The 16,046-nt window shown below is 48.4% G+C and overlaps 1 protein-coding gene across 1 annotated transcript in view; it reads right to left on the bottom strand.

Annotated features, from left to right (window-relative positions):
- The window catches only part of LOC147725154 (uncharacterized), a 253,304-nt gene that overhangs the window by 1,166 nt on the left and 236,092 nt on the right, over positions 1-16,046 (bottom strand). The gene's annotated exons all lie outside the window — the stretch shown is intronic.

Genomic DNA, 16,046 nt, shown 5'->3' with positions numbered 1-16,046 from the left:
CAGGGTCAGAGTCAGACAGAGAGAGACAGGGTCAGAGTCAGACGGAGAGAGGCAGGGTCAGAGTCAGACAGAGAGAGACAGGGTCAGAGTCAGACAGAGAGAGACAGGGTCAGAGTCAGACAAAGTGAGACAGGGTCAGAGTCAGACAGAGAGAGACAGGGTCAGAGTCAGACGGAGAGAGGCAGGGTCAGAGTCAGATAGAGAGAGACAGGGTCAGAGTGAGACAGGGTCAGAGTCTGACAGAGTGAAGCAGAAACTCACTGCAACTGGTGTGAGAGAGGCATGGAGACGTGAAACAAAGGAAAGACACTGGGGGAGGAGTCAAAGCTGGGAAGGCATGAGGAGTTGTATATGAAGTGACGTCATTGATAAGGAGGTATGTATAGGCAGTTATTTGTAGGGAGTGAGGCCACACACAGGGAGATGTGTATAGGGACTGAAGCCTGCACATGGCGTTATGTATAGAGAGTGAAGCCATGCACAGGGACTTATGTAAAGGGAGTGAGGCCTTGCACAGGGACTTATGTAAAGGGAGTGAGGCCATGCACAGGGACTTATGTAAAGGGTGTGAGGACATTCACAGGGACTTATGTAAAGGGAGTGAGGCCACGCACAGGGACTTATGTAAAGGGAGTGAGGCCATGCACAGGGACTTATGTAAAGGGTGTGAGGACATTCACAGGGACTTATGTAAAGGAAGTGAGGCCATGCACAGGGACTTATGTAAAGGGAGTGAGGCCATGCACAGGGACTTATGTAAAGGGAGTGAGGCCATGCACAGGGACTTATGTAAAGGGAGTGAGGCCATGCACAGGGACTTATGTAAAGGGTGTGAGGACATTCACAGGGACTTATGTAAAGGGAGTGAGGCCATGCACAGGGACTTATGTAAAGGGAGTGAGGCCATGCACAGGGACTTATGTAAAGGGTGTGAGGCCATTCACAGGGACTTATGTAAAGGGAGTGAGGCCATGCATAGGGAGTGAGGCCATGCATAGGGAGTTCTGAATAGAGAGTGAGGCCAAGAGTAGGGAGTGAGGCCATTCACAGAGAATCATGTATAGGGAGTGAGGCCAAAAGTAAGGAAGTGGGGCCATGCACAGGGAATTATGTATAGGGGGTGAAGTCTTGCATAGGGAGTGAGGCCATGCACAGGGACTTGTGTAAAGGGAGTGAGGCCATGCATAGGGAGCGAGGCCATGGATAGGGAGTGAGGCCATGCATAGGGAGCGAGGCCATACATAGGGAGTTCTGAATAGAGAGTGAGGCCAAGAGTAGGGAGTGAGGCCATTCACAGAGAATCATGTATAGGGAGTGAGGCCAAAAGTAAGGGAGTGGGGCCATGCACAGGGAAATATGTATAGGGGGTGAGGTCTTGCATAAGGAGTGAGGCCATGCACAGGGACTTGTGTAAAGGGAGTGAGGCCAAAAGTAAGGGAGTGGGGCCATGCACAGGGAATTATGTATAGGGAGTCAGGTCTTGCATAGGGAGTGAGGCCATGCACAGGGACTTGTGTATAGGCAGTGAGGCCACCCCAAAGAACTTTGTATATGGAATGACGGCATGCAAAGGGAGTTAGGTATAGAGAGATATCTGTAGGGAGGGAGGGCATACACAAGTAGTTATGTATAGGGAGTAAGGCAATGCATAGGGAGTGAGGCCATGCACAGTGATTCATGAATAGGGATTGAGGCCATCCCCAAGGAGTGTGTATAGGGAATGAGGTCATGCACTGTGAGTTGTTTATAGGGAGCAAGGTCATGACAAGGAGTTAGGTATAGGGACTGAGTACATGCACAAGGGTATGTATAGGCAATGAGGCCAGGGCAAAGGAGTTATGTAGAGGGATTGAGGTCATGCACAGGAAGCTATGTATGGGGAGGGAGGCCATGCTGGGGGAATCATGCATAGAGAGTGAGGTCAGGCACTAGAAGTTATGCATAGAGTCGTATGTATATTGAGAGAGGCCACACACAAAGAGTTATGTATATGTAGTGGGGCTATACACAGGGAGTTATGTAGAGGAAGTGAGGCCATGTATAGGGTGCTATGTTTAGAGATTGAAACCATTTATAGGGACTAAAGTCCGGCTCACTGAGTTATGTATAGGGAGTGAGGCCAGACATAATGAGTAATATATAGGGAGCGAAGCCATGCACATGAAGCTATGCATAGGTTCTGAGGCCATACACAGGGAGTGAAGCCATGCGGAGGGAGATATGCATAGGGAGAGAGACCATGCAAAGGGAGCAAGGCCATGGACAGTAATGTATGTATAGGGAGTAAGGCTGTGCAAAGGTAGTAGATATATATATAAGGAGTGTGTCCATGCACAGGGAGTTATGCATTGGGACTTCGACCATGCAAAAGGAGTTATGCATAGGGAGTGAGGATATGCATAGGGAGTGAGACCATGCACAGAGAGTTATGCATAGGGAGTACGTTCATGCAGAAGGTATTATGTATAGGGAGCAAGGACATGCACAGGGAGTCATGTAGAGGGAGTGGGGCCATGCACAGGGAGATATCCATAGGGACTGAGACAATGCACAGTGGGTTACGCATATGAAGTGAGGTCATGCATAGGGAGTTATGCATAAGGAGTGGACTCATGTGTAGGAGTTACTCTACTCATAGCACACAAGTATCACTATAAGGAATGAGGTCTGATCTAGAGAAAGTGAATCCCTCAGAGCTCATGTCCTGGGACTGGAATCACTCCTGGGAGTGAGCTCTAGGAAGAAGGCAGCACCGAGTGATGTATAACCATGTGCAAGAGAGCGACTCATTTACAACTCAAGTGTTGGATGACAAATCTATGCAGGGCACGAGATAACATGACCTGTACTTTTAAAGAGCACCCCAAGCCCTGTGGCATCTTGGCGTTTAATAACTGGTGTTTATTGCTACACCAAACAAGGATACACATTTCATCAGCCTCAGAAAGATAAAAGGCGGAGTCGCCCTGCTGGGACCCCGGCCTGTGCCCTTGAGGTTCCCCGCAGATCCTGAGGGAGGCGCCAGTGCACTGAAGCACGAGGCGCGCTAGACTGGATGGAGGTGTAACTGGACCGAGAGGCGTCGGCTCTGGCTTCAGAACAGATTGATAACTCGTGTTTAGGGAGGGCGATCAGCGGTGGGAGTGTGATCGCATGCACACGGAGTGCCCGGAGGGACAGGGGTTCCATCTTTGCACCAGCACACAAGGCCCTCGCCTCGAGGCGCTATCACGGTTCCACACCTTCAGTCTAGATGGAATAATCTGGCTTCAGTGCCTGGTGCAGAGCGCGTCTCCTCCCAGCAGACCCCAACTGGACCCACGGGGAGGGTGAGGGGACCGGGGGAGGAGGGGGGGGGGGGGGGGGGGGGGGGTAGATCTGGGGTCTCTGAAAGCACGTGTCTGCTCGGTAGTTTCTGACTCCATGCAGACGCGCTGCTCCTTCAGGCTACCACGAAACCAAACATTTCATCTTTCAAAGTTTTATGTAATAAAAATTCATTGGGAACAAATGGCATTTGTCTTGCATGAATAAATGATATCAAATTAATGTACTCACTAAATGCACCCTACTTTTGCTTGTCTTGCATTTACGTTCGATTAATGTACTACCTTATTTCACTTAACTAGTGCTTGTCTAAGATGCCAAGAGTTTCCTTCCGGTTTATGCTCCTTCAACGAGCCTGGGAATTCTTCTGAGTGTGGTGAGATGCACCATTGTCACCTCTCTGTAACTGGTCAATACAAACCACAGCCAGGGAAGAAGGGTATAATGGGGCTTAGGAGCTCTCCGGTGAGTTTAGGAGCTCTCATCTGAGTTTAGGAGCTCTCATCTGAGTTTAGGAGCTCTCATCTGAGTTTAGGAGCTCTCAGGTGTGTATGGGATCGCTCAGGTGAGTTTGGAAGCTCTCAGGTGAGTTTGGGGTGGCTCAGGTGAGTGTGGGAGCTCTCAGGTGAGTGTGGGAGCTCTCAGATGAGTTTGGGATCGCTAAGGTGAGTTTATTAGCTCTCACCTGAGTTTGCGAGCTCTCAGCTTAGTTTGGGATTGCTCAGGTGAGTTTATTAGCTCTCACCTGAGTTTGTGAGCTCTCAGGTGAGTTTGGGATCGCTAAGGTGAGTTTATTAGCTCTCACCTGAGTTTGTGAGCTCTCAGGTGAGTTTGGGATTGCTCAGGTGAGTTTATTAGCTCTCACCTGAGTTTGTGAGCTCTCAGCTAAGTTTCGGATTGCTCAGGTGAGTTTATTAGCTCTCACCTGAGTTTGCGAGCTCTCAGGTGAGTTTGAGATTGCTCAGGTGAGTTAATAAGCTCTCACCTGAGTTTGTGAGCTCTCAGGTGAGTTTGGGATCGCTAAGGTGAGTTTATTAGCTCTCACCTGAGTTTGCGAGCTCGCAGGTGAGTTTGGGATCGCTCAGGTGAGTGTGGGAGGTCTCAGGTGAGTTTGGAAGCTCTCAGGTGAGTTTGGGATCGATAAGGTGAGTTTATTAGCTCTCACCTGAGTTTGTGAGCTCTCAGGTGAGTTTGGGATTGCTCAGGTTAGTTTATTAAGTCTCACCTGAGTTTGCGAGCTCTCAGCTAAGTTTGGGATTGCTCAGGTGAGTTTGTTAGCGCTCACCTGAGTTTGCGAGCTCTCAGGTGAGTTTGGGATTGCTCAGGTGAGTTAATAAGCTCTCAACTGAGTTTGTGAGCTCTCAGGTGAGTTTGGGATCGCTAAGGTGAGTTTCTTAGCTCTCACCTGAGTTTGTGAGCTCTCAGGTGAGTTTGGGATTGCTCAGGTGAGTTTATTAGCTCTCACCCCAGTTTGCGAGCTCTCAGGTGAGTTTGGGATTGCTCAGGTGAGTTAATAAGCTCTCACCTGAGTTTACGAGCTCTCAGGTGAGTTTGGGATTGCTCAGGTGAGTTTATTAGCTCACACCTGAGTTAGCGAGTTCTCAGGTCAGTGTGGGATTGCTCAGGTGAGTTTATTAGCTCTCACCTGAGTTTGCAAGCTCTCAGCTAAGTTTGGGATTGCTCAGGTGAGTTTATTAGCTCTCACCTGAGATTGCGAACTCTCAGCTGAAATTGGGATTGCTAAGGTGAGTTGATAAGCTCTCAGCTGAGTTTGGGAGCTCTCAGCTAAGTTTGGGATTGCTCAGGTGAGTTTTGGATCACCCAGGTGAGTGTGGGAGCTCTCGGGTGAATTTGGGATCGCTAAGGTGAGTTTATTAGCTCTCACCTGAGTTTGCGAGCTCTCAGGTGAGTTTGGGATCGATAAGGTGAGTTTATTAGCTCTCACCTGAGTTTGCGAGCTCTCAGGTGAGTTTGGGATTGCTCAGGTGAGTTTATTAGCTCTCACCTGAGTTTGCGAGCTCTCAGCCGAATTTGGGATCGCTAAGGTGAGTTGATGAGCTCTCAGCTGAGTTTGGGAGCTTACAGCTAAGTTTGAGATTGCTCAGGTGAATTTTGCATCACCCAGGTGGGTTTGGAAGCTCTCAGGTGAGTTTGGGATCTCTCAGGTGAGTTTGTTAGCTCTCACCTGAGTTTGCGAGCTCTCAGGTGAGTTTGGGATTCCTCAGGTGAGTTTATTAGGTCTCACCTGAGTTTGCGAGCTCTCAGAAGAGTTTAGATTGCTCAGGTGAGTTTATTAGCTCTTACTGAGTTTGCAAGCTCTCACGTGAGTTTGAGATTGCTCCGGTGAGTTTATTAGCTCTCACCTGAGTTTGCGAGCTCTCAGGTGAGATTGGGATCGGAAAGGTGAGTTTATTAGCTCTCACCTGAGTTTGCGAGCTCTCAGGTGAGTTTAGGATCGTTAAGGTAAGTTGATGGGCTCTCAGCTGAGTTTGGGAGCTCTCAGCTAAGTTTGGGATTGCTCAGGTGAGTTTTGGATTACCAAGGTGAGTGTGGGAGCTCTCAGGTGAGTTTGGGATCGCTAAGGTACGTTTATTAGCTCTCACCTGAGTTTGCGAGCTCTCAGGTGAGTTTGGGATCGATAAGGTGAGTTTATTAGCTCTCACCTGAGTTTGCGAGCTCTCAGGTGAGTTTGGGATTGCTCAGGCGAGTTTATTAGCTCTCACCTGAGTTTGCGAGCTCTCAGCTGAGTTTGGGATCGCTAAGGTGAGTTGGTGAGCTCTCAGCTGAGTTTGGGATCTCTCAGCTAAGTTTGGGATTGGTCAGGTGAGTTTTGGATCACCCAGGTGAGTGTAGGAGCTCTCAGGTGAGTTTGGGATTACTCAGGTGGGTTTATTAGCTCTCACCTGAGTTTGCGAGCTCTCAGGTGAGTTTGGGATTGCGCAGGTGAGTTTATTAGCTCTCACCTGAGTTTGCGAGCTCTCAGGTGAGTTTGGGATCGCTAAGGTGAGTTTATTAGCTCTCAGCTGAGTTTGGGAGCTCTCAGTTAAGTTTGGGATTGCTCAGGTGAGTTTTGGAAGCTCTCAGGTGAGTTTGGGATTACTCAGGTGGGTTTATTAGCTCTCACCTGAGTTTGCGAGCTCTCAGGTGAGTTTGGGATTGCTCAGGTGAGTTTATTAGCTCTCACCTGAGTTTGCAAGCTCTCAGGTGAGTTTGGGATCGCTAAGGTGAGTTGATGAACTCTCAGCTGAGTTTGGGAGCTCTCAGCTAAGTTTGGGATTGCTCAGGTGAGTTTTGGATCACCCAGGTGAGTGTGGGAGCTCTCTGGTGAATTTGGGATCGCTAAGGTGAGTTTATTAGCTCCCACCTGAGTTTGCGAGCTCTCAGGTGAGTTTGGGATCGATAAGGTGAGTTTATTAGTTCTCACCTGAGTTTGCGAGCTCTCAGGTGAGTTTGGGATTGCTCAGGTGAGTTTATTAGCTCTCACCTGAGTTTGCGAGCTCCCAGATGAGTTTGGGATCGCTAAGGTGAGTTGATGAGCTCTCAGCTGAATTTGGGATTGCTCAGGTGAATTTTGCATCACCCTTGGTGAGTTTGGAAGCTCTCAGGTGAGTTTGGGATTTCTCAGGTGAGTTTGTTAGCTCTCACCTGAGTTTGCGAGCTCTCAGGTGAGTTTGGGATTGCTCAGGCGAGTTTATTAGGTCTCACCTGAGTTTGCGAGCTCTCAGAAGAGTTTCGATTGCTCAGGTGAGTTTATTAGCTCTTACTGAGTTTGCAAGCTCTCAGGTGAGTTTGGGATTGCTCCGGTGAGTTTATTAGCTCTCACCTGAGTTTGCGAGCTCTCAGCTAAGTTTGAGATTGCTCAAATGAGTTTATTAGCCCTAACCTGAGTTTGCGAGCTCTCAGGTGAGTTTGGGATCGATAAGGTGAGTTTATTAGCTCTCACCTGAGTTTGCGAGCTCTCAGCTGAGTTTGGGATTGCTCAGGTGAGTGTATTAGCTCTCACCTGAGTTTGCGAGCTCTCAGCTGAGTTTGGGATCGCTAAGGTGAGTTGGTGAGCTCTCAGCTGAGTTTGGGAGCTCTCAGCTAAGTTTGGGATTGGTCAGGTGAGTTTATTAGGTCTCACCTGAGTTTGCGAGCTCTCAGAAGAGTTTAGATTGCTCAGGTGAGTTTATTAGCTCTTACTGAGTTTGCAAGCTCTCAGGTGAGTTTGGGATTGCTCCGGTGAGTTTATTAGCTCTCACCTGAGTTTGCGAGCTCTCAGCTAAGTTTGAGATTGCTCAAATGAGTTTAATAGCCCTAACCTGAGTTTGCGAGCTCTCCGGTGAGATTGGGATCGGAAAGGTGAGTTTATTAGCTCTCACCTGAGTTTGCGAGCTCTCAGGTGAGTTTAGGATCGCTAAGGTGAGTTGATGAGCTCTCAGCTGAGTTTGGGAGCTCTCAGCTAAGTTTGGGATTGCTCAGGTGAGTTTTGGATCACCCAGGTGAGTGTGGGAGCTCTCAGGTGAGTTTGGGATCGCTAAGGTAAGTTTATTAGCTCTCACCTGAGTTTGCGAGCTCTCAGGTGAGTTTGGGATCGATATGGTGAGTTTATTAGCTCTCACCTGAGTTTGCGAGCTCTCAGGTGAGTTTGGGATTGCTCAGGTCAGTTTATTAGCTCTCACCTGAGTTTGCGAGCTCTCAGCTGAGTTTGGGATCGCTAAGGTGAGTTGGTGAGCTCTCAGCTGAGTTTGGCAGCTCTCAGCTAAGTTTGGGATTGGTCAGGTGAGTTTTGGATTACCAAGGTGAGTGTGGGAGCTCTCAGGTGAGTTTGGGATCGCTAAGGTACGTTTATTAGCTCTCACCTGAGTTTGCGAGCTCTCAGGTGAGTTTGGGATCGATAAGGTGAGTTTATTAGCTCTCACCTGAGTTTGCGAGCTCTCAGGTGAGTTTGGGATTGCTCAGGCGAGTTTATTAGCTCTCACCTGAGTTTGCGAGCTCTCAGCTGAGTTTGGGATCGCTAAGGTGAGTTGGTGAGCTCTCAGCTGAGTTTGGGATCTCTCAGCTAAGTTTGGGATTGGTCAGGTGAGTTTTGGATCACCCAGGTGAGTGTAGGAGCTCTCAGGTGAGTTTGGGATTACTCAGGTGGGTTTATTAGCTCTCACCTGAGTTTGCGAGCTCTCAGGTGAGTTTGGGATTGCGCAGGTGAGTTTATTAGCTCTCACCTGAGTTTGCGAGCTCTCAGGTGAGTTTGGGATCGCTAAGGTGAGTTTATTAGCTCTCAGCTGAGTTTGGGAGCTCTCAGCTAAGTTTGGGATTGCTCAGGTGAGTTTTGGAAGCTCTCAGGTGAGTTTGGGATTACTCAGGTGGGTTTATTAGCTCTCACCTGAGTTTGCGAGCTCTCAGGTGAGTTTGGGATTGCTCAGGTGAGTTTATTAGCTCTCGCCTGAGTTTGCAAGCTCTCAGGTGAGTTTGGGATCGCTAAGGTGAGTTGATGAACTCTCAGCTGAGTTTGGGAGCTCTCAGCTAAGTTTGGGATTGCTCAGGTGAGTTTTGGATCACCCAGGTGAGTGTGGGAGCTCTCTGGTGAATTTGGGATCGCTAAGGTGAGTTTATTAGCTCCCACCTGAGTTTGCGAGCTCTCAGGTGAGTTTGGGATCGATAAGGTGAGTTTATTAGTTCTCACCTGAGTTTGCGAGCTCTCAGGTGAGTTTGGGATTGCTCAGGTGAGTTTATTAGCTCTCACCTGAGTTTGCGAGCTCCCAGATGAGTTTGGGATCGCTAAGGTGAGTTGATGAGCTCTCAGCTGAATTTGGGATTGCTCAGGTGAATTTTGCATCACCCTTGGTGAGTTTGGAAGCTCTCAGGTGAGTTTGGGATTTCTCAGGTGAGTTTGTTAGCTCTCACCTGAGTTTGCGAGCTCTCAGGTGAGTTTGGGATTGCTCAGGCGAGTTTATTAGGTCTCACCTGAGTTTGCGAGCTCTCAGAAGAGTTTCGATTGCTCAGGTGAGTTTATTAGCTCTTACTGAGTTTGCAAGCTCTCAGGTGAGTTTGGGATTGCTCCGGTGAGTTTATTAGCTCTCACCTGAGTTTGCGAGCTCTCAGCTAAGTTTGAGATTGCTCAAATGAGTTTATTAGCCCTAACCTGAGTTTGCGAGCTCTCAGGTGAGTTTGGGATCGATAAGGTGAGTTTATTAGCTCTCACCTGAGTTTGCGAGCTCTCAGCTGAGTTTGGGATTGCTCAGGTGAGTGTATTAGCTCTCACCTGAGTTTGCGAGCTCTCAGCTGAGTTTGGGATCGCTAAGGTGAGTTGGTGAGCTCTCAGCTGAGTTTGGGAGCTCTCAGCTAAGTTTGGGATTGGTCAGGTGAGTTTATTAGGTCTCACCTGAGTTTGCGAGCTCTCAGAAGAGTTTAGATTGCTCAGGTGAGTTTATTAGCTCTTACTGAGTTTGCAAGCTCTCAGGTGAGTTTGGGATTGCTCCGGTGAGTTTATTAGCTCTCACCTGAGTTTGCGAGCTCTCAGCTAAGTTTGAGATTGCTCAAATGAGTTTAATAGCCCTAACCTGAGTTTGCGAGCTCTCCGGTGAGATTGGGATCGGAAAGGTGAGTTTATTAGCTCTCACCTGAGTTTGCGAGCTCTCAGGTGAGTTTAGGATCGCTAAGGTGAGTTGATGAGCTCTCAGCTGAGTTTGGGAGCTCTCAGCTAAGTTTGGGATTGCTCAGGTGAGTTTTGGATCACCCAGGTGAGTGTGGGAGCTCTCAGGTGAGTTTGGGATCGCTAAGGTAAGTTTATTAGCTCTCACCTGAGTTTGCGAGCTCTCAGGTGAGTTTGGGATCGATATGGTGAGTTTATTAGCTCTCACCTGAGTTTGCGAGCTCTCAGGTGAGTTTGGGATTGCTCAGGTCAGTTTATTAGCTCTCACCTGAGTTTGCGAGCTCTCAGCTGAGTTTGGGATCGCTAAGGTGAGTTGGTGAGCTCTCAGCTGAGTTTGGCAGCTCTCAGCTAAGTTTGGGATTGGTCAGGTGAGTTTTGGATCACCCAGGTGAGTGTAGGAGCTCTCAGGTGAGTTTGGGATTACTCAGGTGGGTTTATTAGCTCTCACCTGAGTTTGCGAGCTCTCAGGTGAGTTTGGGATTGCTCAGGTGAGTTTATTAGCTCTCACCTGAGTTTGCGAGCTCTCAGGTGAGTTTGGGATCGCTAAGGTGAGTTTATTAGCTCTCACCTGAGTTTGCGGCCTCTCAGGTGAGTTTGGGATTGCTCAGGTGAGTTTATTAGCTTTCACCTGAGTTTGCAAACTCTCAGCTGAGTTTGGGATGTCTAAGGTGAGTTGATGAGCTCTCAGCTGAGTTTGGGAGCTCTCAGCTAAGTTTGGGATTGCTCAGGTGAGTTTTGGATCACCCAGGTGAGTTTGGAAGCTTTCAGGTGAGTTTGGGTTCGCTCAGGTGAGTTTATTAGCTCTCACCTGAATTTGCGAGCTCTCAGGTGAGTTTGGGATTGCTCAGGTGAGTTTATTAGCTCTCACCTGAGTTTGTGAGCTCTCAGGTGAGTTTGGGGTGGCTCAGGTGAGTGTGGGAGCTCTCAGGTGAGTGTGGGAGCTCTCAGATGAGTTTGGGATCGCTAAGGTGAGTTTATTAGCTCTCACCTGAGTTTGCGAGCTCTCAGCTTAGTTTGGGATTGCTCAGGTGAGTTTATTAGCTCTCACCTGAGTTTGTGAGCTCTCAGGTGAGTTTGGGATCGCTAAGGTGAGTTTATTAGCTCTCACCTGAGTTTGTGAGCTCTCAGGTGAGTTTGGGATTGCTCAGGTGAGTTTATTAGCTCTCACCTGAGTTTGTGAGCTCTCAGCTAAGTTTCGGATTGCTCAGGTGAGTTTATTAGCTCTCACCTGAGTTTGCGAGCTCTCAGGTGAGTTTGAGATTGCTCAGGTGAGTTAATAAGCTCTCACCTGAGTTTGTGAGCTCTCAGGTGAGTTTGGGATCGCTAAGGTGAGTTTATTAGCTCTCACCTGAGTTTGCGAGCTCGCAGGTGAGTTTGGGATCGCTCAGGTGAGTATGGGAGGTCTCAGGTGAGTTTGGAAGCTCTCAGGTGAGTTTGGGATCGATAAGGTGAGTTTATTAGCTCTCACCTGAGTTTGTGAGCTCTCAGGTGAGTTTGGGATTGCTCAGGTGAGTTTATTAGGTCTCACCTGAGTTTGCGAGCTCTCAGCTAAGTTTGGGATTGCTCAGGTGAGTTTGTTAGCTCTCACCTGAGTTTGCGAGCTCTCAGGTGAGTTTGGGATTGCTCAGGTGAGTTTATTAAGTCTCACCTGAGTTTGCGAGCTCTCAGCTAAGTTTGGGATTGCTCAGGTGAGTTTGTTAGCGCTCACCTGAGTTTGCGAGCTCTCAGGTGAGTTTGGGATTGCTCAGGTGAGTTAATAAGCTCTCAACTGAGTTTGTGAGCTCTCAGGTGAGTTTGGGATCGCTAAGGTGAGTTTCTTAGCTCTCACCTGAGTTTGTGAGCTCTCAGGTGAGTTTGGGATTGCTCAGGTGAGTTTATTAGCTCTCACCCCAGTTTGCAAGCTCTCAGGTGAGTTTGGGATTGCTCAGGTGAGTTAATAAGCTCTCACCTGAGTTTACGAGCTCTCAGGTGAGTTTGGGATTGCTCAGGTGAGTTTATTAGCTCACACCTGAGTTAGCGAGTTCTCAGGTCAGTGTGGGATTGCTCAGGTGAGTTTATTAGCTCTCACCTGAGTTTGCAAGCTCTCAGCTAAGTTTGGGATTGCTCAGGTGAGTTTATTAGCTCTCACCTGAGTTTGCGAGCTCTCAGGTGAATTTGGGATCGCTAAGGTGAGTTTATTAGCTCTCACCTGAGTTTGTGAGCTCTCAGGTGAGTTTGGGATTGCTCAGGTGAGTTTATTAGCTCTCACCTGAGGTTGTGAGCTTTCAGGTGAGTTTGGGATCAGTAAGGTGAGTTTATTAGCTCTCAGCTGAGTTTGGAAGCTCTCAGCTAAGTTTGGGATTTCTCAGGTGAGGTTTGGATCACCCAGGTGAGTGTGGGAGCCCTCAGGTGAGTTTGGGATCGCTAAGGTGAGTTTTTTAGCTCTCACCTGAGTTTGCGAGCTCTCAGGTGAGTTTGGGATCGATAAGGTGAGTTTATTAGCTCTCACCTGAGATTGCGAACTCTCAGCTGAAATTGGGATTGCTAAGGTGAGTTGATAAGCTCTCAGCTGAGTTTGGGAGCTCTCAGCTAAGTTTGGGATTGCTCAGGTGAGTTTTGGATCACCCAGGTGAGTGTAGGAGCTCTCAGGTGAATTTGGGATCGCTAAGGTAAGTTTATTAGCTCTCACCTGAGTTTGCGAGTTCTCAGGTGAGTTTGGGATCGCTAAGGTGAGTTTATGAGCTCTCAGCTGAGTTTGGGAGCTCTCAGCTAAGTTTGGGATTGCTCAGGTGAGTTTTGGATCACCCAGGTGAGTGTGGGAGCTCTCGGGTGAATTTGGGATCGCTAAGGTGAGTTTATTAGCTCTCACCTGAGTTTGCGAGCTCTCAGGTGAGTTTGGGATCGATAAGGTGAGTTTATTAGCTCTCACCTGAGTTTGCGAGCTCTCAGGTGAGTTTGGGATTGCTCAGGTGAGTTTATTAGCTCTCACCTGAGTTTGCGAGCTCTCAGCCGAATTTGGGATCGCTAAGGTGAGTTGATGAGCTCTCAGCTGAGTTTGGGAGCTTACAGCTAAGTTTGAGATTGCTCAGGTGAATTTTGCATCACCCAGGTGGGTTTGGAAGCTCTCAGGTGAGTTTGGGATCTCTCAGGTGAGTTTGTTAGCTCTCACCTGAGTTTGCGAGCTCTCAGGTGAGTTTGGGATTCCTCAGGTGAGTTTATTAGGTCTCACCTGAGTTTGCGAGCTCTCAGAAGAGTTTAGATTGCTCAGGTGAGTTTATTAGCTCTTACTGAGTTTGCAAGCTCTCACGTGAGTTTGAGATTGCTCCGGTGAGTTTATTAGCTCTCACCTGAGTTTGCGAGCTCTCAGGTGAGATTGGGATCGGAAAGGTGAGTTTATTAGCTCTCACCTGAGTTTGCGAGCTCTCAGGTGAGTTTAGGATCGTTAAGCTAAGTTGATGGGCTCTCAGCTGAGTTTGGGAGCTCTCAGCTAAGTTTGGGATTGCTCAGGTGAGTTTTGGATTACCAAGGTGAGTGTGGGAGCTCTCAGGTGAGTTTGGGATCGCTAAGGTACGTTTATTAGCTCTCACCTGAGTTTGCGAGCTCTCAGGTGAGTTTGGGATCGATAAGGTGAGTTTATTAGCTCTCACCTGAGTTTGCGAGCTCTCAGGTGAGTTTGGGATTGCTCAGGCGAGTTTATTAGCTCTCACCAGAGTTTGCGAGCTCTCAGCTGAGTTTGGGATCGCTAAGGTGAGTTGGTGAGCTCTCAGCTGAGTTTGGGATCTCTCAGCTAAGTTTGGGATTGGTCAGGTGAGTTTTGGATCACCCAGGTGAGTGTAGGAGCTCTCAGGTGAGTTTGGGATTACTCAGGTGGGTTTATTAGCTCTCACCTGAGTTTGCGAGCTCTCAGGTGAGTTTGGGATTGCGCAGGTGAGTTTATTAGCTCTCACCTGAGTTTGCGAGCTCTCAGGTGAGTTTGGGATCGCTAAGGTGAGTTTATTAGCTCTCAGCTGAGTTTGGGAGCTCTCAGCTAAGTTTGGGATTGCTCAGGTGAGTTTTGGAAGCTCTCAGGTGAGTTTGGGATTCCTCAGGTGGGTTTATTAGCTCTCACCTGAGTTTGCGAGCTCTCAGGTGAGTTTGGGATTGCTCAGGTGAGTTTATTAGCTCTCACCTGAGTTTGCAAGCTCTCAGGTGAGTTTGGGATCGCTAAGGTGAGTTGATGAACTCTCAGCTGAGTTTGGGAGCTCTCAGCTAAGTTTGGGATTGCTCAGGTGAGTTTTGGATCACCCAGGTGAGTGTGGGAGCTCTCTGGTGAATTTGGGATCGCTAAGGTGAGTTTATTAGCTCCCACCTGAGTTTGCGAGCTCTCAGGTGAGTTTGGGATCGATAAGGTGAGTTTATTAGTTCTCACCTGAGTTTGCGAGCTCTCAGGTGAGTTTGGGATTGCTCAGGTGAGTTTATTAGCTCTCACCTGAGTTTGCGAGCTCCCAGATGAGTTTGGGATCGCTAAGGTGAGTTGATGAGCTCTCAGCTGAATTTGGGATTGCTCAGGTGAATTTTGCATCACCCTTGGTGAGTTTGGAAGCTCTCAGGTGAGTTTGGGATTTCTCAGGTGAGTTTGTTAGCTCTCACCTGAGTTTGCGAGCTCTCAGGTGAGTTTGGGATTGCTCAGGTGAGTTTATTAGGTCTCACCTGAGTTTGCGAGCTCTCAGAAGAGTTTCGATTGCTCAGGTGAGTTTATTAGCTCTTACTGAGTTTGCAAGCTCTCAGGTGAGTTTGGGATTGCTCCGGTGAGTTTATTAGCTCTCACCTGAGTTTGCGAGCTCTCAGCTAAGTTTGAGATTGCTCAAATGAGTTTATTAGCCCTAACCTGAGTTTGCGAGCTCTCAGGTGAGTTTGAGATCGATAAGGTGAGTTTATTAGCTCTCACCTGAGTTTGCGAGCTCTCAGCTGAGTTTGGGATTGCTCAGGTGAGTGTATTAGCTCTCACCTGAGTTTGCGAGCTCTCAGCTGAGTTTGGGATCGCTAAGGTGAGTTGGTGAGCTCTCAGCTGAGTTTGGGAGCTCTCAGCTAAGTTTGGGATTGGTCAGGTGAGTTTATTAGGTCTCACCTGAGTTTGCGAGCTCTCAGAAGAGTTTAGATTGCTCAGGTGAGTTTATTAGCTCTTACTGAGTTTGCAAGCTCTCAGGTGAGTTTGGGATTGCTCCGGTGAGTTTATTAGCTCTCACCTGAGTTTGCGAGCTCTCAGCTAAGTTTGAGATTGCTCAAATGAGTTTAATAGCCCTAACCTGAGTTTGCGAGCTCTCCGGTGAGATTGGGATCGGAAAGGTGAGTTTATTAGCTCTCACCTGAGTTTGCGAGCTCTCAGGTGAGTTTAGGATCGCTAAGGTGAGTTGATGAGCTCTCAGCTGAGTTTGGGAGCTCTCAGCTAAGTTTGGGATTGCTCAGGTGAGTTTTGGATCACCCAGGTGAGTGTGGGAGCTCTCAGGTGAGTTTGGGATCGCTAAGGTAAGTTTATTAGCTCTCACCTGAGTTTGCGAGCTCTCAGGTGAGTTTGGGATCGATATGGTGAGTTTATTAGCTCTCACCTGAGTTTGCGAGCTCTCAGGTGAGTTTGGGATTGCTCAGGTCAGTTTATTAGCTCTCACCTGAGTTTGCGAGCTCTCAGCTGAGTTTGGGATCGCTAAGGTGAGTTGGTGAGCTCTCAGCTGAGTTTGGCAGCTCTCAGCTAAGTTTGGGATTGGTCAGGTGAGTTTTGGATCACCCAGGTGAGTGTAGGAGCTCTCAGGTGAGTTTGGGATTACTCAGGTGGGTTTATTAGCTCTCACCTGAGTTTGCGAGCTCTCAGGTGAGTTTGGGATTGCTCAGGTGAGTTTATTAGCTCTCACCTGAGTTTGCGAGCTCTCAGGTGAGTTTGGGATCGCTAAGGTGAGTTTATTAGCTCTCACCTGAGTTTGCAGCCTCTCAGGTGAGTTTGGGATTGCTCAGGTGAGTTTATTAGCTTTCACCTGAGTTTGCAAACTCTCAGCTGAGTTTGGGATGTCTAAGGTGAGTTGATGAGCTCTCAGCTGAGTTTGGGAGCTCTCAGCTAAGTTTGGGATTGCTCAGGTGA

This window comes from Lissotriton vulgaris, chromosome 4_1 (assembly GCF_964263255.1).
Source record: "Lissotriton vulgaris chromosome 4_1, aLisVul1.2, whole genome shotgun sequence".
NCBI classification, from domain to species: Eukaryota; Metazoa; Chordata; class Amphibia; order Caudata; family Salamandridae; genus Lissotriton; species Lissotriton vulgaris.
This window is presented reverse-complemented; position numbering and strand designations above follow the sequence as displayed.